General features: G+C 39.6%; 1 long non-coding RNA gene across 3 annotated transcripts in view; it reads right to left on the bottom strand.

Annotated features, from left to right (window-relative positions):
• Positions 1-24620, bottom strand: part of LOC118146281 (uncharacterized) — a 98306-nt gene extending 73686 nt beyond the window's left edge. For all 3 annotated transcript variants that reach the window (XR_004731900.3, XR_004731902.3, XR_004731901.3), the window contains exon 1: positions 22950-24620. This is a non-coding gene — a long non-coding RNA (uncharacterized LOC118146281). The remainder of the gene's footprint in view (positions 1-22949) is intronic.
• Positions 24621-24947: the final 327 nt, after the last annotated feature.

Raw genomic sequence — 24947 nt, 5'->3', positions numbered from 1 at the left:
TTGGATGAAGTTTCACCTTAAACTCTAATTGGATAAGCATCTAGACCTCAATCATGTTATGTGTGGCCAGTATGCTTGTTGTTATTATAAATTAGAGTTGCTAATTTGTGAAAATACTGAATATGTTTGGGGGCTAAATCAAGAAATCATTTTTTAGTTTCCAGAGCAGTCAAGTAACAGCATAAAGAGATGGTTTACAAAAATAAAGGGAAGAAAATTGTTTCCATTAGCCATCTCCAGTATGCTTTTCTAAATAAAGACCAAAATTCACCCTATCATATAGTTTCATATTATGATAGCCTCATTCATCATTTATAGATATTCTATGTGAAGATATCAAAGAGAATATGCAGGATCCCCAGGAGAAGCTGCTGGTGTTGTTCGTCATAGGTACACCGTGGTAGAAGAACACCCAAGTCCACCTGAAGAGCCGTTGGGTTAGCATCCTGGCAAACCCTGGTTCAGCTGAGACCCGGAATCTTTGCATCCCTTCCACCTAGCTTGCCAAATTTTTGTCCCTATCCTTAACTCAACAGGACCTCAGGGTAAAGTTGCTCCTTTTTGATAACCATGGACCGTTGGCATTTCTTTCTTATTAACCTCCCATTATTGTAATATTTTCAGAAATAAGGAAGGGTTATTTGGCCACAAAAATCAGGCTAGATTTAAGATTCATTTATTCCTCTTTTTCTTACAATTTTTGGAGTCTTAATTAGTAAATCAATTAGCTGATCTAAATTTTACTTTTCTGAGCCTTAGTTTTCCCAAATGTAAAGACAGTGAAAAGACTAAACTCTTTGGTGTTGAACCAACTCTGAGGCCTTTTATGATTCATCATCATCTCCCTTTGTAGCTCTACCTTCTTCAGATGGAACCAGTTCATTTTTTGACGAGAGCGGCCACAGCTTCAAGCCATGGGCAGCTGGGGGCAGTCATAGAACAGCCGTTCTAAGGTGGTTTCCTCTTGGCATCAGTTACTCAGTCATCTATTAAGAAATCTTCGCTACCAAATTTTCCAAACCCAGAAGGTTTTCCCTTTGGTACTTTAGTTCCTCTTTTTCAGTCTCCACTCTGAAATTCAGGGTTTTGATCATACTTCTATTTTCACATAGATTGTCATGCATTTTTTTTTGCCCAAGCTCTTTACTCCGGGTTGTGCTTATAAGCTGTTTTGAAAGGTCTTACTATACTTTTCAGAAACAGCTGTTCTGAGTCAAGGTTGTTTCTGTTCCACAGCAGTGATTTAGCTCAGACTAACTTTTCTCCCCACAATTATGGGCTCATTGCAGTCATCCTGTGGGACCATATCTGGCAAGGGAAAGTATGTTGGAAGAGCAAGAAAAAAATATGGAACAAGCCTGCAGCCCCTGGATGACAGGTCTCCCCAGAGATCCTTCCCCCAGCTGGAGCCAGCCAAGCCTAGCCTTCCTGCTGACAGTCATTCCTGGTTCCTGCTTCACCCATGCGGCTCCTGACATGCTGTTTGAAAAGATCTGTAAGGTAGCTGTGTGGCCTCATTTCTCTAAGGATCTCCAGGGAAGCCAGCTTTCTTGGTGACTGAATAATTTATGTCATTTCCCTGCTTAAAATCTCTCAGAGGCTCCGTATCACTGAAAGAATAATATGTAAACCTTTTTGCATGACTCACAAGACCAGCTTTCTCATCTGGAAAATGGAGTTAAAACACCTGATTTCTGGGGTTATTCTGAAAAGCAAGCAATCTACTAATGTGCCTAGGTTTCCGTGTGGTAAATCGGCATACAAAACAATTACCAGTGTTCTTCCCCTTCCTGATCCGGTCCTTATCTATGTGATAGGCTTATCTCTTATTACTCTCATTCTTCATTTTAGTTATCCAAACTACTGTCATTCTTCAAATATTTTTCAATATCTTTATTCAGACTCTATGTGTCTTTTCATATACAGTCTGTCTTGAAACTGATGCTCCCCTTTTCTTCTGAGGAAAAAAAATTCATACCATAGCACTAACTTTTACTCTTTTTCAAAGTTTAGGTAGTCTCTCTCTTTTTCTCCAGTGTTCCACTGTCCTGATACAGTTCTGTGACTGCACTTGGTATTTTGTCATTAATGTAATGATAATAATAGCTATCATTCCTAATGTGCTTATTATATAGCCAAAACTGCATTTTCCCTTTACAAACATTACCTTTACTTTCCAAAGCAATCCTACAATTGTTGACAGTTAGCCTCCATTTTAGATGAGAAAAATGAAGCTGAAAGGGGACGATGTTGCCCAAATACACAGCCTAGTTTGATATGTGCAGTGTTGATTAGGCAGTACTTCTTAAATAACTGTATAAGAGATCTGGCCCTCAACAAATAACTGCTAAGACATGAACGACTCAGAAAAGTCTCCCCTTTGATTCTTGATTCTTTTCTCAGCAGCATCCTGAGCTTCTGTTTTCCTTAAGGGACACATCTGTTCAACCCAGTTGTGTTTCAGTGTGTATTGTCAAAGAATTACAGAGGTATGTGATAGATCGTTCAAATAAAACTCATTTTGTATTACAGATGCAGAAACAGCCTTGGAGACATCCAAACCTTTCCTGAGTTCAAAAGTGAAGCAGTAAGGGAACTGGAATTCCAATGACATGCACTTTGTTCTCAAGCTGGTGTTCTCTGCACAGCTCTGTTTAGCAGGTTGGGGAAATGACTGACTCCTTTACAAATCTATAAAAGCTGGAGCACAACTAGAGAGGCTTCAAAACACAACACAAGCATCACTTCCTCCAGAAAGCTGTCTGGTGAGAGCTGATCTAAGTCAATATGGCCATTTACATTTAGAATCTTTGGTAAATATTGTTATCTTCCCCAAACTTAGAAGAAGATAGAAACTGTATGTCTGCTCTTCCCACAAGCTCAATTGAGTGATATACAATGAAAGCAAGTATACCATTTGCTCTCAGACCAAACACTGACACCCAAAGAGACATTTATTAGCTAAGCAAACATATAACAACCTTACAACCAATTCTTGTAGGCTTGTTGAAGTCTTGACTCTCTGTCAGTACAGAGGCATAACATGAAGCCTTTGCATAAAAGACTGACCCAAGGCAAATTCAACAAATATTTTGATAGCAAGATCAACTGTTATTCTTGTAATGTTCAGTGGAAGAAATTGTTTTAATTGAAAGAAAACAAGATCAAATGAAATTCTAGTTCTATAGCACTAGTGTGAGGGATTCAAGTGCTTGGTTCATCAAATTCTTATTCACCAATTAAACAAAAGTGGAGGCAAGGGTGCAATTATTCTAGTCAAATAGCCTTGCACATATCTTAAACACCACAAGTTTCATTCATAAAAACGTCATTTCTAAACTATATTATGTAATTAGCAATCCCCTTTGCACATATTCTGATATCAGTATTTGAAATGCATGCCTCTAGAGTACAAATCTCTCTGGGTAGAGATAACTCACTATACCTAGAACCTAGATTCTTTATTAGAAGACTTTGGGAATTCTTCCAAAGAACAACTGATCTTCGTAGAGTACAAATTAAATAGATTTACATACGCATGCATTACCTTGTCTATAGCCAAGTAAATCACAGATAATTTATCAGCACCTCCTTGTGGTGCTGCTGCAAGGTTCATACTTCTTAGAACTTTCAGTGCAGGGAGTAATTGTTCTAGGTCATGGATCTGCCTCTGCCACCAAACACTAGTTATTTCCATCCTACTAAGCACCACTTTTGCATGGTGACTGGCAGAAAGTGCACATATAATAAGTGTATGTGATCTTTTAAGAAATGACTGGATCAATTAATAAATTAGAATAAGCAGATGTTGGAATTACTACTCCAGCCTGTCGCCTCCATGATGGTCATGGACTAAAAACAAGCAAAAATGTTAGGAAAGAAACTCTTCTCTGTTATAGCACAGCTCATAACACAGAACTAAATGGGGAAAAACAACTAGAGTCTTATATAAAGAACTGGGTTGTTTATATAGGTTGTTTATATTAGGTTGTACCTGCATCTGACTTTCTCTTCCATCAGTCAAGGCAATATACCCCTTAGATAGCTGGTCCTCTAAGGCACGCTGACCTCACTAGAGAAGGCAGAATCTTTGTGGTCAGCTGTGACCTGCAGCTGGGGTATATGCTAGGAAAAAAAGAGGGCCTAGGTTAGTAGACAACCTGCCCATCCAAAAACCAACTTTGCGCATTCTCGCTGTGTTTGCTTTACTTCGAAGGCTGTTTCTATTGTCATCCAGGCATAGAAACTAGCCTTCAGGGTTTACTCCACATCCTGACATGAAGGGTTCTCACTGTCTAATTTGCATTCTAAATAGGTGCACAATTGATTCATGAAACCTCTGTGCTGCTTAACAGGACAAATGAATCATTTGCTTTCCAAATTATAGGGAACTTTGAGGTCAGTCAGTCTGGGAAGCCACAGAGCCTCTCCCTCAGAGACATAGAGGAATACAAACAAGCAGACTCCAGCTTTGGGAGCCATCTCCATTTGAGTGGTCAGTGCCATCATCCTCTTACAACACTCAGGGGACCCAGGGTATTAGCATGCTCAAGCCAGCATATGGAACACATCTTATTAATGTAATCGCAGGACTCCAGCAAGCTGTTTTCCAGATAATTTGGGCCCCTGTGAATAGCCATCCCTATTCTCCACCTCTTCTCATCTCTGGAAGAGATAATGCATACACATTCCTTTTGCCCAGTGGACTCCAAAGAAATCTTTCCAGTGTTTATAATACCTGCAAAACCCCTCTGTAAATAACACTCAGGCCACACTGAACAGATTGAAGCCAAGAAGCTCAGTTCTGCCTGACAGCTTTTCCCCAATTGGTTATTTTTGCAGTTAGAAAAGAAAAACGGCTCCTGAACAGAAGATTCACACTAACTTTAGCTTAGACTTTTTTTTAATAGCTTTTTAATGAAAAGCTATTTTTTACATTTTTGAAAGATTAAGTGAATTCAGCTTTCCATCTAAAAGCCTCTTTCTTTTTATGCTGGCTAGTGACAAGTGTAAATTTAAAAACAAAAAATAAGAATAATGATAAAAGTGGGCCTTAATTAGAAAACATACATGCAGTTTGTTCTCTGTTCAGCCAAGGACCTCCCTCCTTCACCCCAATCTCTGTCTCTACCTTCAGTCCTTCCAGCCATGAATGCCAGTAATTGCAAAAGATTCTTTAGCTAACAGTGACCTGGGAAACATCTGGTCTGGAAATTAAGAAATACATTGGGGTTATATCTTTAATATGAAATGAGAGGCTTCATTCAGCTTTCAGAAGAATTTTATTATTGACTCATTCATAAAAGTGAGAGAGAAGATCAACAAGAATGTTTTAGTACCCACCAGCAGGGAGAAATGGAAATAAGTAGAAGAAACTAATATTTATCAACTACTTTCTGATGGAAATAAACAAAGGCTACCCAAGTGAGAATAAGCATATCTTCTTGCAAGCTTTATTCAGAGCTTACCAAAGCAAGGGAGTCAGTCATCACTGCATTTGACTCAAAGACTAAGCAGCAAGGTGGGAAAGCTTTATAATGGAAAAAAGAGAAGCTTCAGATGTGCACCGATTGGAAGTTGGTGGGGAGGCTGAAGGAAAGCTAACTAGATGTGAGGCATCCTATGTGATTGGTTTGGAAAAAAATATTTGGCTTTCTCTGGTTGGTCCCAATTTGGAAGCAGAGGCAAAATTAGAGAAGCTGGCAATCCTTGAGCAAGGCCGTATTATGGAGTGATTGCTGCAGACGCTACAGTCTGGCTTCTCAGACAAGCCGCTGAAGAGATTGTGGGTTAGAGTTTGTTCTATAGCCATATATTTTGTCCTTTTATCATGTCATGTCCATATATTCATTCCCTATTTGGATTAATTTTTTTCCTTATTGCATTATATTTGAATGTAGTTATTCATCAAATCATAATTAAGACTGATATACAGACCTAATTCATTACCATAGCAGTTACTGGGACTCAACATGTGACTTGTTAATATTTGTTCTCATTGAAGGGCAAACAGAATTATTCCATTTCACACATTAAAAGCTGTTTTAAATACTTAAACAAGTTGAGATTGCTCTATTTTGCCTTAAATTTATTTTCCTTCAGCTAAATATCCATAGAAGTTTAATCTAATATGGTTCACAGACAATAATATCAATTTGGCTTTTTTTGGTCTATATGGAATTTCAATGAGGATTTGTGATATATATTTTATTATTGTTACATAAGAGGAAAACAACACATTTTATCCTCAGGCCAATAGTTCTATCTATCTATCTATCTATCTATCTATCTATCATCTATCTATCTATCTATCTATCTATCTATCTATCTATCTATCTATCTATGTTTAATATATATGCATATAATATATATCAGTTTAATTTACATATATATATTTCAGTCGCTTTGGGAGTACAAGTGGTTTTTGGTTACATGGATAAGTTCTGTAGTGGTGATTTTTCAGATTTCGGTGCATCCAACATCTCAGCAGTGTACACTGTAAATTGTTCCCAATATGCAGTCTTTTATCCTTCACTCTCCAACTCTCCTCCCTCGAGGAGAGTTCCCAACATCTATTACACCATTTTTATGCCTTTGCATCCTCACAGCTCAGTTCCCACTTATAAATGAGAAGATAGGATTTTTGGTTTTCCATTCCGCAGTTACTTCACTTAGAATAATGGCCTCAGCACCATCCAACCTGCTGCCAAAGACATTATTTTCTTCCTTTCTGTGGCAGAGTAGTATTTCATGGTGTATGTGTACCACATTTTCTTTATCCACTCACTGTTGATGAGCACTTCGGTTGGTTCCACATTTTTCAATTGCAAATGTGCTGATATAAACTAATACCAAATGCCAGGTACCGTAATTTCATTTAATCCTCACAGGTATTCTATGGGGGGTGGGGGGAAGACATTGTTTTATTGTCTCAAAAGTTTAAAACCTGAAATAAGTTGCTCAATATATTGAACTAGTGTTGCAGTCTTGCCAGTGCACCTTTATGGAGCAGTTTCTCTTGTGAGCTAACGCTTCGAGTTCTTTGTCTCACCTCCAAGTGATTGAGGAGTGCTGACACAGGGGTGAGGTTGGAGCAAAAGTTTTATAAGTGAAAGGAGAAAGCTCTCAGTGGAAGAGTCTGAGTGGATGGCCGGGTCACAGCTGAATATAAAAAGCTTTTATAAGAGACTGCTCTCCTCCCTGTAACTGTTTGAGTATCTTTTCTTATTAGTAAAGCTGCCTGTGCAACTCCCTTTATCCAGCTATGGGAAGTTTCTAAGTAAGGACAAAGCACTGCCTCTCTTGTTTGTGTAACTGTGGGTTTGTTTTAGGTAAGCCCCCCTCCTCCCTGTGCAAGTTCCCACAGAGCCACTGTGTATATGCAGGAGAAGGGGAGGAAAGCCTTTCCTGGGAGCTCGCTAATTTTACAAAGAACAAAAATGCTTCTATGCTTTACTCGCTCCTTATCTGTCCCCAAGCTTACCTGTGCAGCTGCAGCAGCTGTGATTTTTCAGGCAGGCATTTCTCAGGGGCCCAGCCTTAATTATTTACCTAACTGGTTTTTCCTTTTCTTCTCCCTCACTAGTAAGTGGCAGGACTAAGTTTTGCATGTTAGGAAAGGCTGATTCAGAAGCTCACATAGCTTCCCACAGGTCCAACAAGCCTCATTGGCTGAGGTGGAGATGATGTTTACTCCTGGAGGTCAGTGTTGTGAGTGTCTGCAGAGCACAGAAATTTAGGGTCTAGACAACTTTTTTGTTTCTGTAATGTTCAGTCTAGCCTTGGCTTCAACATGGCTTTTGCTTCCATGAGCTGATGACTGGAGACTAGGCTCCAAAGTTTACATTGTGGTATCTGGTTGAAAATTACAATGAATACCTAGCCAAGTAGGGAATATCTATTCTTGATGTTATTTTCACAAATATCATGCCATTAAGCTCCTTTTTAAAAATTGAACTTTTATAAACTGGATTATGCTTTAAATTACATTAGAAGAAAGAAATATCTTAAAAATAATATCCCTTAAGGGAATTAACAGGAGACTGAAAGATATACCCAATTATATGCCCAGGGGACTGAAAAATACACCCAACCTTATCACTTTCGATATGTTTTCACAGCTGCCTTGAGGGCCTACACTGCAATATTTCGTGTCCTTGTTACTATTTTTTTCTTTTGAGAGAGAGTCTTGCTCTGTCACCCAGACTGGAGTACAATGGTGCCATCTAGGCTCACTGCAACTTCCACCTCCTGGATTCAAGAGATTCTCCCTGTCTCAGCCTCCCTAGTAGCTGGGATTACAGGCCCCCACCACCACACCTAGCTGATTTTTGTACTTTTAGTAGAGACAGGGTTTCACCATGTTAGCCAGGCTGGTCTGGAACTCCTGACCTCGTGATCCACCTCGGCCTCCCAAAGTGCTGGGATTACAGGTGTGAGCCACCACACCTGTCCTTTAAGGTTATATAGGAGACAGGAAGTTATCTTCAATATTTTTAAAGACTATTAAAAAGCATTCTTTGTAGTACTTCTCAGCTTTGTTTTCATCTCTTCTTTTTTTTTGATAGCTTTATTGAGATATAATTCAAATGCCATACAATTCACCCATGTAAAGTATACAACTGGGAGGTTTTCAGTGTATTTGCAGATATGTGCAACAATTACCACACTTAATTTTAGAACATTTTTATCACCTCAAAAGAATCTTGTACCCTTTAAATACAAATCCCCATCCTTCACTCCAACTTCTAGCCCTATGCAACAATTTAACTTTAATCCACTTAACATCTCTGTAGATTGCCTATTTTCAACATTACGTGAACAGACTCATATAATATGTGGCCTTTTGTGACTTTCTCCTTTCACATCATATAATATTTTCACAGTTGATTCATGTTGTAGCATGCATCATTATTAGATTTCATTTTTATAGCCAAATAATCCCATTATATAAATATATGATATTTTGTTTATCCATTTATTAGTTAATAAACATTTGTTTCCATCTTTCGGCAATTATTAATATTGCTTTGAACATTTGGGTACGTGTTTGTGTGCCAATGTATGTTTTCGTTTATCTTAGGCTCATACATAGGAGCAAAATTGATAGATCATATAATAACACTATGTTTGCTAAATTGACTTTTTAATAGCTAGATTGTTTTCCAAAGAGGTTGCACCATTTTACATTCTGACCAGCAGGTTACGAAGGTTCTGGTTCCTCCACATCCTCACCAACACTTTTCGTAATCTGACTTGTTCATTTCAGCTGTCCTAATGGTTGTGAAGGAGTATCTCATTGTGATTTGGATTAGCTTTTCTTAGATAATGGATAATTAAAATGGGCATCTTTTTATGTGCTTATTGGTTATTCTTATAATTTTTTGGAGAAATAGCTTCTATTCAGATGCTTTGACCATTTCTAGTGGGCTATTGGCTTTTTTATTGATTTGTAAGAGTTAATTATGTATATTGGATACAAGTTCATCATTAGATCTGATTTGAAAAAAATTCTCCCATTCTGGAAGCTTTATTTTTCAGTTTCTTGACAATATCCTTTGAAGCACTAAGTTTCTAATATTGATGTAGTTCAATTATCTATTTTTTATGCCCATGTTTTTGGTCCTATCTAAGAATCATTTACCAATTTCAATGTCATGGGTATTTATCTCTATTTTATACTAATAGTCCTAGAGTTTTAGCTCTCACATTTAGTTCTTGATTGATTTTAATTTTTGTGTAGCATGCAAGATAAGGGTCCATCTTCATTCTTTTTCCTTTGCATGTAACTATCCAGTTTTCCCATTACTATGTTGAAAAGGCTACCTCTTTTCCCATTCATAGCCTTGGTGTCCTTGTTGAAAATCAATTGACCATTCATATATGAATTTATTTTTGGACTCTCAATTCTATTCCACATATCTACATGCCTATATTCACGTCAGTTCCATACTTATCATTGCTTAGTAGTAAGTTTTGAAATCAAAAAGTCTGAGTTCTTCAACATCATTCTTTTATAGAATTGTTTTAGCTATAGAATTGTTTTACAGAATTGTTTTAGCCAATTTCTTTTGAATTTTAGAATCACCTTTTAAATTTCTATAAAGAAATTAACTGGGATTCTGGTCATGATTATGTCAAATTTATAGAGTGTTTGGAAAAGTATTGCCATCTTAACAAGGTTAATTCTCCTAATCCATGGGCATATTTACTTTTATTTAATTTTTCATTAAGTTTTAGATAGTGTTTTATATTATTTAGATTATAAGTTTTGGATGTCTTTTATTAAATTTAATCTTAAATATTTTATTCATTTTGATACCATTGTGAATTAAATTTTTTCTAATTTCACTTTCAGTTTGTGTCTTGCAGATGTATAGAAATACAATTAATAAATGATTCTGTTAGCCTTTTATGCTTCAACCTTGCTGAAGACATTTTTAATTCTACTAGTTTTTCAGTAGGTTCTTGAAGTATTTTACATAGAGATTATGTATTTTTGGTTTCTCTGCTTTTCCTTTACTGCTTTATTTGCATTAAGAAAATATTTTCTAATGTACTATTTTAACTAATGATATTTTCCCTACAGTTTTTGATTTCTTTTTTTAGTGTTGCTCTAGGGTTTACCACATACATTTTATCAGAATCACTCTCAGATTTTTAACAGCTCAGTTCAAGGGTTATACTACTCCCTTTTCTACCTTTCTATGGTATTACTTTTGTGTATATTACAGCTATTAATGTTGCAAATTCAACAATGCATTGCTATAATTATTATTTTAGCATCTGCAGTCATTTCTTAGCTTACTAAAGTTTTGCTTTGACTTGTCCTTTCTGTGGTATTACTGGCAAATACATTCACATAGATTACATTTTTATATGTTGGAGGCTAAACAATAATTTATATACATATTTTATACAATCAGTTTTAAATCAGTAAAGGGAAGAGAAAGAAACATATTTTACTGTCTTTTATAATTACACAATAACTTTTATCATTTGCTGTGTGTTTGATTATAATTACTACCTGGGCTCCTTTGTTTTCAGTCTGAAGAACTTCCTCTAGTTTTTCTTTTAAGGTCTGCTAGAAATAAATTATCTCAGCTTTTGTTTATCTGGAAATCTTCTTTTTTTTTTTTTTGCTTTCATTTCTGAAAGAGAACTTTGCTGAATAGAGGATTATTCGTGCATAGAATATTTCTTTGAACATTTTGAATATGTTATCCCACTGTTTCTATTGTTTCTGCAGTGATGTCAGCTGTTAATCTTGTTGAAGTTCCTCAGTAAGTGATGCATTATTTTTCTCTTGCTACTTTTAAAATATTCACCATAGCATTGACTTTCAGCATTTTTAGTACAATATGTGTATTTGTGGGTCTCATTCCATTAGTTCTACTTGGATTTTGTTGAGCTTCCTGAAAGCATGTTATTGTTTTGTAATAAATGTGGAAAGTTTTCAGCCATTATTTCTTTGAATATTTTTCTTCTCTTTTCTCTCTCCTCTCTCCTGATACTCTCATTATGCATTTGTTGGTTCACTTAATTTTGTCTCACATTTCTCTCAGGCTCTCTTTATTTCATTGTTCTTCACAGTTTTGCTTAATTGCGTTGGCTTACATAGTCTCTACTGACCTATCTTTAAATCAGTTAATTCTTTCTTCTGCCAGGCTAAATCTATTGTTGAGCCCCTCTAGTGTTTTTTTTTTTATTTCAGTTATTACACTTTTAAAGACAAAATTTTTCACTTTTTAAAATACTTTTTCTTTACTAATATTTTATTCATTCATTCTTGCCTTGTTATAAAAGACTACCTGAGACTAGGTAATTTACAAAGAAAAGAGGTTTAATTGGCTCATGGTTTCACAGGCTGTAAATGAAGCATGACTAGGGACACCTCAGGAAACTTACAATCATGCAGAAGATGAAGAAGAAGCAGTCATGTCCTACATGACTGGAGCAGGAGAAAGGGGTAAGGAGGTGCCACACACTTTTAAACAACCAGATCTCATGAGACCTCACTCAACATCATGAGAACAGCAAGGGGGAAATCTACCTGCATGATCTAGTCATCTCTAACCTGACCCCATCTCCAACATTAGGGATTGTAATTTGATGTAAGATTTGTGTGAGGACACAAATACAAACCATATCAGATCTTTTCTTTGGTGTGATGTTGTAATCCTAACTTTCCTTATTTTTTATTATACTTTCTTTTAGTTCTCTGAATATGTTATAATGGTTACTTTGAAATCCAATCTTATTGCTTTCACGGGCAGTTTGTATTACTTACATTTTTCTTGTGTCTAGGTCATAATGTTTTGTTTTATTGTATGCCTCATAATTTTTTAATTTACTTATTTATTTATAGAATAAAACCATGGTCAGGGCTTATGTAGCTGGAGGCTACAAGATTTGCAACCTCCCCAGTTGCTCCTATAGATAGCATCACTCTTGTTAAACCTATGGTTGATATTTGAGATATTTTTCAGACTCTGAATTCTGATGGACAAGCTGGTGCCACTTGAAGCAGGAAACCATATCAAAAACTGACTCACCTGATCTTGTGATGCCCGGAACCCAGGAACTGACTCGGCAGAAGATGAGAGTTTTGACCCCTTATTATTTTATCCTTGACCTATCCTATTAGCAGTCCCCATTCCCTAGCACCCTGCTTGCCAAATTATACTTGAAAAACCTTCACCTCAGAATTCCTCGGGAGGCAGATTTGACAAATATTTTCTGTCCCTCTGCTTGGATGACCTGCAATTATTAAACTCTTTCTTTGCTACAAACCCTGCTGCTCTTAGTGCATTGGCTTTTCTGGGCAGTGGACAAGAAGAGTCTATTGTGTTGTTACAAACCTATGGCTTTAGTTGTTACTTTTGTGCTGATGAATCAACATATTTATATGTCCAGATCAGACCTTTCATTTGATTTCCAGACCCATATATTTAACTCTGTTTGTCTCACCACTTCCAATTCAACATGATCAAGTCCTAACTTGTGACCTTGCTTCTACTCCCCACAGTAAATATCTAGTCCTTGGAAAGTCTTTCTACGCAGTGAATAGTTGCTGTGTGTGTATGAAATTCCTACCTCCTATTCTCTCAGTCTTTCACTATGCTTCAAATCAAATTCTACTTATTTTATCTCAGCTGTAAATATCTCAACTGTGTTCACTTCTCTGTATTTTTTTCCTACCACTCTGGATGTTACATCTTCCCTGTATGGTAGCCATTGTGTTAGTTTGCTAAGGCTGCTATAGCAAAATACTACTGACTAGAAGGCCTAAACAATAGAGATTTATTTTCTCACAATTCTGAACACTAGAAATCCAACATCAAGGTATTGGTTAGGGTTACTTTCTTCTGAAGCTTCTCTCCTTGGCTTGCAGGTGGCCCCCTTCTCTCTGTAACATCACGTGGTCATCCCTAGTGTGTCATATGCATTCCTAATGTCTTGTCTTGTTTCCAAATTTGCCATTCTTATAAATATTTAAGTCAAATTGAATTAGAGCCCACCCTAACAGGCTCTTTTTAAGTTACTACTTTAGAAGTGCTGTCTCCAAATAGAGTCACATTCTGAGGTACTAGGGGGTTAGGGCTACAACAATTTTGAGGGAACATAATTCAGCCTATAACAGCCAAATAGCTCATGTCCCACTCTACTCCACCTCTCAACCCACCTCTACCAGTCTGTACTCCAAATTGTAGTTAGGGTGATCTTTAAGAAAATGGTAGTTTAATGAACAATGAATGCACATAGAGCCTTCCCATGTTTTTTGTTTAGGATTAAAATATAACCCTCATTGAGACTTTCAAATGTGCTAGTATAGCAGTATCGTTCTGAATATAATCAACTCTGGAGTGTGACTGCTAGATTAAAATCCTGGTTTTCCTACTGACCAGTCCTTAACTTGATAAGTTAGTTACTTGTCTTTGCCTAAATTTTTCATCTGAAAAACAAAGGTTTTCTTTTATTACATGTCAATAATATTTTTGAAAATTTCTTGGCATGGGTTAAATAACATAATCCATGCAAAGTGGTTAGCACAGAGTGAAAGTTTAAAAATAGTCATTTATTATTATTTAGTACTATATTTATTTGCTTGTATTTTTTTATCTTGTATCTCTTTCCTCTTTATTTCTGCCATTCTACCATACTTACCTTATTTTAATGCTTAGAAAGATGTGTCAGAATACATTATTTTTGCTTATTTCAGAATATTATATAAATGGAATTATATGGCATATAACCTTTTGAGACTGGGTTCTTTCATTTAGCATAACACATTTAAGATTCAGCCAAGTTGTCACATGTATAGTTTGTTCGTTTGCATATCTGGGTAGTATGTCATTGTCATTTGTGCTGCAGTTCATTTATTCATTTACCCACTGAAGGGCATTTGGTGTGTTTTCAGTTTCTGGTGATTATATATAACACTACTAAAAGCATCTGTGAACAGGTTTTCGTGTGAGCGTATGTTTTTATTGCTCTAGTATAATTACCTAGAAGTAGGACTGCTGGGTCATATGGTAGACATAGATGTAACTACGTAGGAAACTGCCAAATTTTTCCAAACTGACTACTGTGCCATTTTTTACTCCAACCAGCAAGTTATTTTTTAAAAGTCTTTCTAATATGTGTAATGGTATCTCACTGTGGTTTAAATTTGAATTTCCCTAATGACTAATGATGTTGAGCATCTTTTAATGTGCTCATTTGCCACCTATAACATTTTTGGTGAATTGTCTATCCAAATATTTCGCCATTTTTTATTGGGTCCTTTTTATCGTGGAGATTTTAAAGTTCTTTATATACTTTGATACGTGTTGCAAGTATTTTTTTCCTATTTGTGGCTTATTTTCTAACAGGGTCTTTAAAAGAGCAAAAGTTTTGGTTTTGATGATTTTGATTTCATTTTATCATTTTTTAAAAAAATCAGTCAAGATTTTGGTGTTGTCTGTAAGAGCTCTTTGCCTACCCAAGGTCATGAGGCTTTCCTGTCATGTTTTCCTCTAAGGGTCCAATTACATTTTAATCTTAATTATTCATTTCTCTTCAGGTCATATGTCACTTTCTCAAGGAAGCCCTATCTGACTACACAGACAAGATGAGATTTCTGTGTTATACATCTTTAGAGTGTTTTTTTACATTTCCTCCACATTTATCCTAGTCTATAATTATACATGTTCTGTGATTATTTGATAAATGTCTGCCAACACTATTAACTGTAACTTCTTGAGGTCTGTTTCTGCTAACCGTATAGTATGGCTTATTTCATAGAAATTGAATGAATGCATGAAAATAAGAATAAGTACATGTGTAGATTTCACTATAAACCATAGAGGACCATATGAAAAGAAAGTTAGTGTTGCTGTCTCAAGTCCCTTGGCTACTTGAGCCCAACAATTTATCAGAAAGGAATGAGGTCAAACTGAAGTTTTTAATCACACTTTTGCTCTAGGGTCCAATCTAGAGGATAAAACATGACAAAAACTCAGAGGAAAAGGGAGAAGGCTTTTTTAGGGCCTACTGTGTCTCAGTCACTTGGCATGGGAAAAAAAGTAAAAGCTGAGGCTCAAGGGAATTAGCCTTGATGTTGACCAAGGTCACTATTCTAATAAATTGAGGAACTGGAACACAGCCTGAAACATAAATCTAATCCAAACTCAGTACTTTCTTCTTATTCCATCCTACTCCCTACCCTACCCCAGCCAATAAAGACACTTGATTAATATATGCTTAAAAGTTATCTTTTAAAAGCCTATGGTATTGGAATATACCAATGTAAAAGTCTATTAGATCCATCTGAAGTGGGCTATGGATCATTTTTTTCCCTTTTAGATGTTCCTTGAAAAGATAAAATATCTTAATAGAAAGGGTTTAATTTTCTATTGACCTAGCTTCTAGGCTGTATGCTTCCATCGTCACTCTGAGTTATCTAATGATGGAAATATCTTCAAGCCATGGCAGAAGATGAGAGATTGTGGAAAAGCTGCTTCAAATGATGAGAATATATACAAACTCTTAAACCTTTATAAACTATCGAATCGTATATAAATTAGTTAATATGTAATGCTCACTTCATAGGATGGTTGTGTGGAATAAGGTTATGAGGCACATAAAACAAAGCCTTAATGCATCACACAGACAGAGCTAAGCAAATGAAAGTTTTCTTTACCCTTTCCTCAGGACAAAAGGGGCTAATTTTACTGATAAAAGGGTTGTAATAAATGCTCACAGGATGGAAAAATGAAGGACTGACTTGCTAGTCCCTCAGCCAATTCCTAACACATTGTTGAGAATTTCTGCTAAGAAGCCTCACTTGCTACCATGAGGCTATTAGCAAGTCCAGCAGTGAGAAGGAGGCTTCCTTCTGAGGTTTAAAGACATTATTGCTCATGAGTCTTCAGGCCATTTCAGTGTTATGTTCCAAGCCCAAGTCTTATTTATATCCTAGGGTAGGGTGGAGACCATACATCTTTCTAGGTATGGTTTTCCAGGCAGGAGGTTCAAACACCAACTCAGCCATGGGTCAATTCTGTTCAAGGCCAAGACCTTTTCAGATGGAAAGACATACAAGTTCTCCATGTTATCTGCTTTGCAAACACTTAATGGTTAGGGTACTATGTACAGTCTGGCATACATATTCTAAGCCAGTGCTTGTCAAACATTAGGTACACAAGGATCATCTGTGAATATTGATAGCAAGCAGATTCTTGTCCAGACCAAGTGTGAATTTTTAACAAGCTCCTTGGATCAGCTTTTGCGTACCAAATCTCTAAGCCACTGTTTCTCGATTTTAGTGAGCACCACAATCACTTGACGGTTGTTAAAACAGATTGCTGGGCCCCATTCTCTGAGTATGTAATTCAATTCCTTTAAGATATAGCCCCCAGATTTGCATTTCTAATGAGTTCTCCACTAATGCTGATATCGTACTTTTAGAACCACTGCACTAAACCAGACATAAAAAGGCCACCATGATGCAGAATTTATTCTTGTGATTCACCTGAGCTAATATGCCTATACTTGTGTGTTTTTCTGTCTTCCTGTGACCACTCTGCTTTCAAATCTATACTTTTTCTTGCATTACCCTTGTCTTTTCTCTTCTACTTTAGTGCCTCAAATTTCTATTTCAGCTTCTAACTGAGATCTTAGTCTCCCTTGCCCAAAACCTGCAATGTGGGAGAACATGCATACTAAATGATGTGTTTCACTGGAAGACTATCTTTGCAAACTAGCTACCATGTCACTCCTCTGTCCTAACAAACTAGACTAGATAGTGTAATTCAATGAAGACACATCTCAAGATCAAGTACCATCCTACTGTCCTGAAGTCAAAGGTAGAAAGAACACCTAGAAAAAGAAAGAGTAAGCCAATTCCATCCTACCACCCACCAAGGGCTCTGTCCTTTGTTCCATCCCATTTTTTACCATTGTCTTCTTCATTTTATCAGTAACCACTGAGAGAGAAGATGGGGTAGGGAAAGACAACATATGCCCATTTATTGAATGAAAGTAAAAGTTGTTTTTTTCCTTTAACTGGTCCCCCATCTGTTGACCCCAGAGGGCTCCTTGAGTATAACCTACAACTTGCTCTGAAATTCCCAGACCTGTCACTGCACCACCATATGGCTCCTAGGAACTGTGGAGGGAAGTGGCAGACCTTTCTACTCTAAGCCTTTAATGAGGAATCCCTCTGTTCTGTCAAATCTGTCTGTCTGCCCTTAACCTTTCAGTGAAAAGCATGTAGCTCTGTTCACAAGCCCCTCCTGTAGAAGACAAACTAAATTACTTCCTCTGTCCCAACCTCTACACTGTGGGTGCCCCACCCCTGAGGCCTCCCTCAGGATACCAAATTGGGAGCCATTTGAGACATATATGCAGGTAGGTTTCTCTGAAACTTTCCAACTCAACTGGAGGTGAAATTCTTCACAGCAGAGAAGTATTTCAAAGTGCGATAATATTTAGCTCCCTGACACCTCTTAACAATCTTAATTATTCTGCTCCCTGGAGAGTCAAATGGAGTTGGTAATTATAAAATAGAAAGTGATAAAGATCAACAATTTATTTCCCCCCGAAATATTCCCAGACTAGCTGATTAAATCTTTACTAGGGTCTCAGGCTTACAGTGCCACAATATCAATCTTGAAAGGATTATATATTAATAAAACATATGTTAGTCATTCTATGAATAATTTACATTTTGAAATAAATGACAAACCCCTATATTTCAGCTTCTGTGTACCAAGCAGTGTTTTAAATGCCTGCTGTATTATAATTATTTTAATTCTCACAACTTAATAAATTTGTCACTATTATTAGTTCTATTTGTAGAAAGATTAAGTACCTCACCAGGATCACACAACTGTTGAGTGCTAGAGGCAGAATTAAACTCAGCCTCTCTGGTTTATTATCTTGAGTATTCTACATCTCCCAAAGCACTTGCAAGCATCTACCTGCTTTAGATGGCAGGGAGTGTTTTTACATTTTGCAGGTAAAGAAGGAAAGATTGGGAGAAGCTATGTGATATCTCAGAGTTTTGTGGAGGACATTTCTGGAGTTAATGCAAAGCCTCTACTTATACAACCACTTTAAGCGCACTTGGAGTCTTTAAATGGATGCCACTGTCTCCTCTCAGGCACAGAACAGAAGTCATTTCCCAAACCTAGTTTTGTGTCCTTCTTACCCGCTCCTATCACCATTGCATTTGCCTTTCCAGTTGTAATTTTTGGCTTATTCATCTGTCTCCCCCACTAGCTTGTAAATTCCTCTGGGGTAAGAGATAATTTTCTCTTTCCCCCATCTTAAAATGGTTTTCCTGGGTTGTAAACTGTATTAGAAAAGATTGAATTTTCAGCAACTAAGTCTAGTGTAGACAGCAGCACTCTAGGGTCAGCTGAATCTGAGTGAAACTGTAACTCTGGCAATTTGATATTTTAGTGGTTTGGACTAGAGTCAGTCAGGTGATTTTTCCAAATAGGCCATGTCCAGGTATTTCTTGATATTTTAAGCATCATGATCACAATGTCAAGTAGTATGAGACTTAAAAATCTCAATAATTGCAGAGCAGAGGTGAACTGTTTCTTTCTTCATACCTCCTGGCTGAAGAGCATGGATGCCAAATCTGTACTCTCTGGATGAGAAGGAAATGTGTGGGCATTGGCCTAAGTTTAATGAATGAAAACAGTGCAAAAAGAACATGTAAATATTTACAACAACTAAAATTGTGAAGTGTGGTTTCCTCGTCTGCATTGGGAATAGGCTGCCCATCAGTGAAGTCAGATGGTGGAAGAGAAGCCCAGAGAGGAAAGGCAAGGACCACTCACACTGTCTCTTCCTCCTCTAGATTTTCCTTCTTCTTCGGTCACCATCTTTACACCCGAAACACAGAGACTGCAGAAGTCACCATGTGCAGTGATTAATCATGATTAATTCCTTATCTTATTCATTGGTCCACAGAAAATGTTGCATATTTAAGTCTGGCTCAACTCATCACCACTTAAAACAACTCAATTCTTCCTTTATAGTTGAATCAGAGTAAAAGACTGGTGAGCAGAGGACAAATTAACAGGAACAAAGCTTTATGATTTTTAATGATGAAAAGAGAGATAAGAGCTCATTGATGCAAGTGGAAAAGCGATAGCTATAGGGAGCTGTGGCCATCCTGCCAGTTCTAAGACCAAAGAAAAACTGTGCCAGAGCTAGGTCTGCCAGACCAACAGTGAAAGCCAGAGATGGCACCATTGACAATGTGTGTAGATCACCCTTCTACTCTCCACGGTTGTACTCCTTAAGTTCCGTATGTTAACATTCGACCAGCCTCAGCTGTCTCACATCTCTAACACACACACACACACACACACACACACACACACACACAGTGCTGTATCACATCTCTAATACACACACACATACACACACACAATGTACATACATGCACATGCACACACATACACACACAGAGCTGTCTTACATCTCTAATACACACATACATATACATGCACATATGCACACATACACATACATGCACACACACACATACACAGGTGTGGGCCTTCAGCTTGAAGGAAGAAGACACAGAGCAAGTGAAGTTTCTTTAACATAAGTAGAAGAGATTGAGCCTCTCTCCAGCAGAGTAAGGTCCATTTATGGGGAACTGTGGTGACCTGCTCTTTGTAGAAGTTTTCCTTTAATTGCTGAGATCCTGGGTCTTGTGCTGGAATTGTCTCCACTTAAGCCCTGGGTAGGTGAAAAGAGTAACCTAAAAGCAAGGTTGATGCTTGCTGTGTTTCTCTGAACAAAGCTAGCAGCAAAAGAGCCTCCCCACACAGGTATTTTTCTCACTGATGCTGACTCCTCCAAAGCCAAGGGGATACCTTGAATGGGTGAGGTCATGATGGTCTGAGTTAGGTGAGACTAGAAGCATTTCCCTAAAACTGTAGGGCATTTTCTCCTACAACTGCAACAAATGTGCTCCGGCCATAAGCTCCCCACGTGCTCTGAATGTTGGCGGGAACAGTAGTATCTCCCCGCACAGGTGTGCTGCTGACTGTTCCTATTCACTACCTGTGCTCTGGATAGGTGAGCCCTAGGTGCTCTGACTGTACACAGAATAGTGGTGTCTTCAAGCACATGTACAGTGCCAGCCCCTCCAACTGCAATAGATATGTTCTAGCCAGGTGGGCCCCTGTGTGCTGACAAATGGCAGGAACACAGGGGCCTCCAATCATAGATACACTGCTGCTTCCCACTGCATGAGTGCTCTGAACAAGTGGGCATCAGGTGCTCTGTAGGAAGGTGGGGCCAGAAGTATGTATCTCCAAGCACAGCTATAGTGCTTTCCCTTATTGTGTCACCTGTGCTCTGGACAGGTGGGCCCAGGGTGCTTGACTACAGGCAGGAATAATATCAGCTCCAAGCACAGGTATGCCACCAAGCCCTCTGACTGCAGTAAATACGCATTAGCCAGGGAATCCCCAGGTATTCCAGCAAAGAAATGGGGAGATAAGTATTGCCAAATACCAGTACGGTGCTGGCCCTTCCAGTTGTAGACGTGCTCTGATCACAAGTGTCCCACGTGATCTGCAACAAGGAGAAACAGCACTGTCTCCTCTGGCACCTGTTTTTTCTTAGTGTTATTGTCTTCTCCAATAGTTACAGATATGCTTTGGATGATAGGGCTTCCGACCATAAGCAGGAAGAAAACAGTCCCCCAGGACAGATTTTCTTTCCATAGAGTTGGCCTTCCCAACTGCAACAGGGGATAAACCCTGATGCTCAAGTTAAGCCTTGCCAAGTGCTGGGTGTCTCTCTCAGTCCTCAATCAAGTTGAGTGCTCCAGACACAGAGCTGGGGCATAAGGCAGCCACACTTACCCCAAAGCTGCCACTATCCATAGGGAATATGGATCCTATAAAAGTTAATGGGTCTGCAGTGGTGTTGGCTACAGGCAACTGCTATGTGGTAGGCATCCTGATCGGGGCACTAGAACTAGAAGTCATGACTAAGCCAATGGGAAAAATACCTGGGATCGGGATAACGACAGGGATGCCAACGGTGAAATATTGGGAGGGAAAACCGTGAGTTGTATGACCAGTGGAGGTTAAATCTGAAGTTTTCGTTGAGAAAGACATGTCACAGCTAGTGGCTTCAGGCTGAAACTCACTAGGGCACCCAAATGTGGGCCGAGAGGTAGCTCCTGGAGCAAAGGCAAAGCTGAAACTTGCAGCTGGGCCAGACTGACTGTGTAGACAGCTGGTGGGTGCTAAGGCTAAAGTAATGCTGATACAGGGCGGCATGTTCTCAGAACAAGGAAGCACCATGGAAAATGGAAAGAAGACCATGGAAGATACGATGGGAAGAGGAAAATTTGGCGAGAGGGCACGGTAAGTATATCAATTCCATCAGCATCAAAGGCAGGCTTGGATGTAAAGTCTACAGAGGTGCTGACTACTGGAGTGGAGGCTTCTGGAAAGCTGTGCTAGGTAGGCCAGTACAGATAGGGTTACTGAGGAGAGTGGCTCCTGACTAGCCCCCATCAGGGAGCCCAAATATGGGCTGAAGGGTGACTCCTGTGCCAAAGTAAAAGCTGAAAGTGGGGTGAGGGGGGATGCTGTTGACCATGAATGCCTGTAGGCTGGGGATATCTGCTCCACATTACAAACGACCTGGCAAATGGGAGGGAGCTCAAGTTTATCCCAGAGCCTGAGGGAGACCTGAGGAAGCAGCTTGGGAGGGGGAATAGTGTTCATGCCAGCCACACCAATATCCAAAGCTGGCTGGTGAGTTAAGTCTGCAGATGTGCTGGCTGCAGGGGCAGAAGTGACTGGGAAAGCAGAGATTGAATCGCTGGTGAAGCAGGGGACACTGGCAGAAGTCTGGTGGAGGGGTCTGCATGAGTAAGGAGGAGAATCCACACACATAGATGTAAGTGACTCCCTGCTGTTGAAGACTCGAAGGAAGGGTTGAGGTGCTAGAAGGTGCAGGGAAGTCAAAATCAGAAGACTCAGCAGCTGTAACTGGAGAAATAGAATGCAAAGGGCTTCCATGTTTCTTCCTAAGTGAAGTTCCCAAATATGGGCTTGAACTTAAAGAGATCCACAGGGAAAACAAAAGAAGGAAAGTTAGGAATTGTGTGTTTTATTTCACAATCTATATCTAGTGTGGGGTAGGTACAGAGGCAGACAGGATTGGGGCCTGGCAGACAGGTGAGGCAAGTCAGTAATTGAGATTGTGCCTGCAGCTGGAATCTGCAAATGAAAGTGGCTGAGGGCAGGGAGTCTGCAGTCTCCTCTGAAGGCAGAGAGAAAGCACAGGTGGTCTGAGTGGCACTGTAGTTCAAGGTGGGCTTAGTTTTATCCTCCAAGAGGATAAGTTTTCATTGGCACTCAGCTTTCTTCTCTAAGCTCAGGTCCCAGCAACAACTATACAAGAACACTTACGGTACAGGAGCAGTGGTAGTGACAGTGGCAGCCCAGGCAGCATCAACAACCTTGACATTTTCCATTTACAAGGCCTTCAATTGCAAGATGTGGGCGGAGAATTCTTCCTTGAAGGAGTCTTTGTTTAGGGTTTCAATTTCTTCCTGGTTCAAACATGGGAGGCTTTATGATTTCAGGAAGTTATCCATTTCTTACAGGTTTTCTAGTTTGTGTGCATAGAGGTGATCATAATCGCCTCTGAGGGTTTTTACCTTGACCAAGTCTTTGGAAGCTTTTTTCCCTGCATCTTCTTCCCTGCATCAGCAAGGCTGGGGAGCTGGACCCATGGCCTGCATCTGGCACTTCCTGTGCCTATCTCTTGACATCAGGGAGCATGATTCCATGGGCCAAGAGCCCTGCAGCACCTGGATCACTCTGCAAATGCACGTGACACCTCCAGCAGGGCTGTATGTGCTGGTAATGGTGCCACCTTTGGTGAAGGACCTCCTGGGTCTACAGTCTTCATCCAGCACTCCTTTCTTACCAATGCTGTCTTCTGGGAATTTGGAATTGAGATTTCCCATCAGAGGCTCAGACTTACACTGAAGAAAGTGAGAACTCCAATGGCTGGGCACAGTGGCTCATGTCTGTAATCCGAGCACTTTGGGAGGCCGAGGCAGGCAGATCATTTGAGGTCGGGAGTTCGAGACCAGCCTGACCAACATGGAGAAACCCCATTTCTAATTTAAAAAAAAAAAAAGAAAGAATTTTTTTAAAAAGTGAGCACTCCAGTGGTGTCCAGAGGCCTAGATGATGATGGTGCACTCCCACTGTATATGGGGCCGCTTCTCTTACGGTCCTCCTCTTTTGCTAGGTCTTCCTGGCACCCTCCTAGAGCTCTCAGCTCATTTTTGAATGGTCAAAGATGCAGGCGTGGGGATTTTGGATGACAGCTCACCAGGCAAAGACAGTCAAGTCCATTAGTGCCCTGGAGGAGAAATCTTTACTCTTTTTTTTTTTTTTTGGAGACAGAGTCTTGCTGCAGGGCAAGGGCAAGTTCTCAGCTCATTCTAACTTTTGCCTCCCGGGTTCAAGCAATTCTCCTGTCTCAACCTCCCGCAACGTAGCTGGGACTACAGGCATGCGTCACCACGCCGGGCTAATTTTTGTATTTTCAGTAGAGACCGGGTTTCACCAGGTTGGTCAGGGTAATCTCAGATTCCTGACTTCGTGATCCGGCAGCCTCAGCCTCCCAAAGTGCTGCGATTACAGGTGTGAGCCAGCGCACCCAGACAATTTTGACTGTTTCTGTGTGGCAAATCATCTTGTTGCCAACAGAGAGGCGCCCGGACACCAAAGAAAGACTCCCCGGAGAGAAGCACTGAGCTTGCTGCATGGGACACTGCTCTCAGGGGTGAAGCCAAACCTATAACGTTTAACAGTTGGTGAATGGGCGGAGGACAGGCTCTGCTCAGGGCAGCGAGTTGATGCGGGTGAGATTGCGGAACACAGAGAGCTGGGAGAAGGTGCGGTAGGAGCCCAGTTTGTTGGTGAAGTCATCCATGAAGAGCAGTTGGAGCGTTCCGCGGCTCCTGGAGTGCTGAAGGAAACTCGCAGAGGTATTCCGGCTACCCTCTCCTCCTCCCAGGCCAGCACGCATGTCTGTCACATGCTCGTGACGCACCCTTGGACAGGTGACGTAGAAAGAGCGCGCCAGCAAAGGGCGCAAAGAAGATGTGCCAAGGGGCAAGGGTAAGGTCAAGGGTGAGGCCCAGCCCCGGACCTGCGGAGCCCTCATCAAGCAGGTTCCTCATGCTTCTCCCTGCCGCTGCCACTCAGGCGACACCAGCCTTCCTTCTGGATGATGGAAACAGTTCTTATTTAAATCGAAGTCGGTGTCTGCGTTTATCAAAACTTGCCGAACCGAGGATCGCTGGAGCCTGGGAATTCGAGGCTGCAGTGAGTTATGAATGCGCAGGTGAATTGCCACTGCACTCCAGCCTGGGCGGCATGGTGAGA

This window comes from Callithrix jacchus, chromosome 12, assembly GCF_049354715.1.
Source record: "Callithrix jacchus isolate 240 chromosome 12, calJac240_pri, whole genome shotgun sequence".
Classification (NCBI taxonomy): domain Eukaryota; kingdom Metazoa; phylum Chordata; class Mammalia; order Primates; family Cebidae; genus Callithrix; species Callithrix jacchus.
Note: the sequence above shows the minus strand (reverse complement) of the source record. Positions and strands in the feature narration are given on the sequence as shown.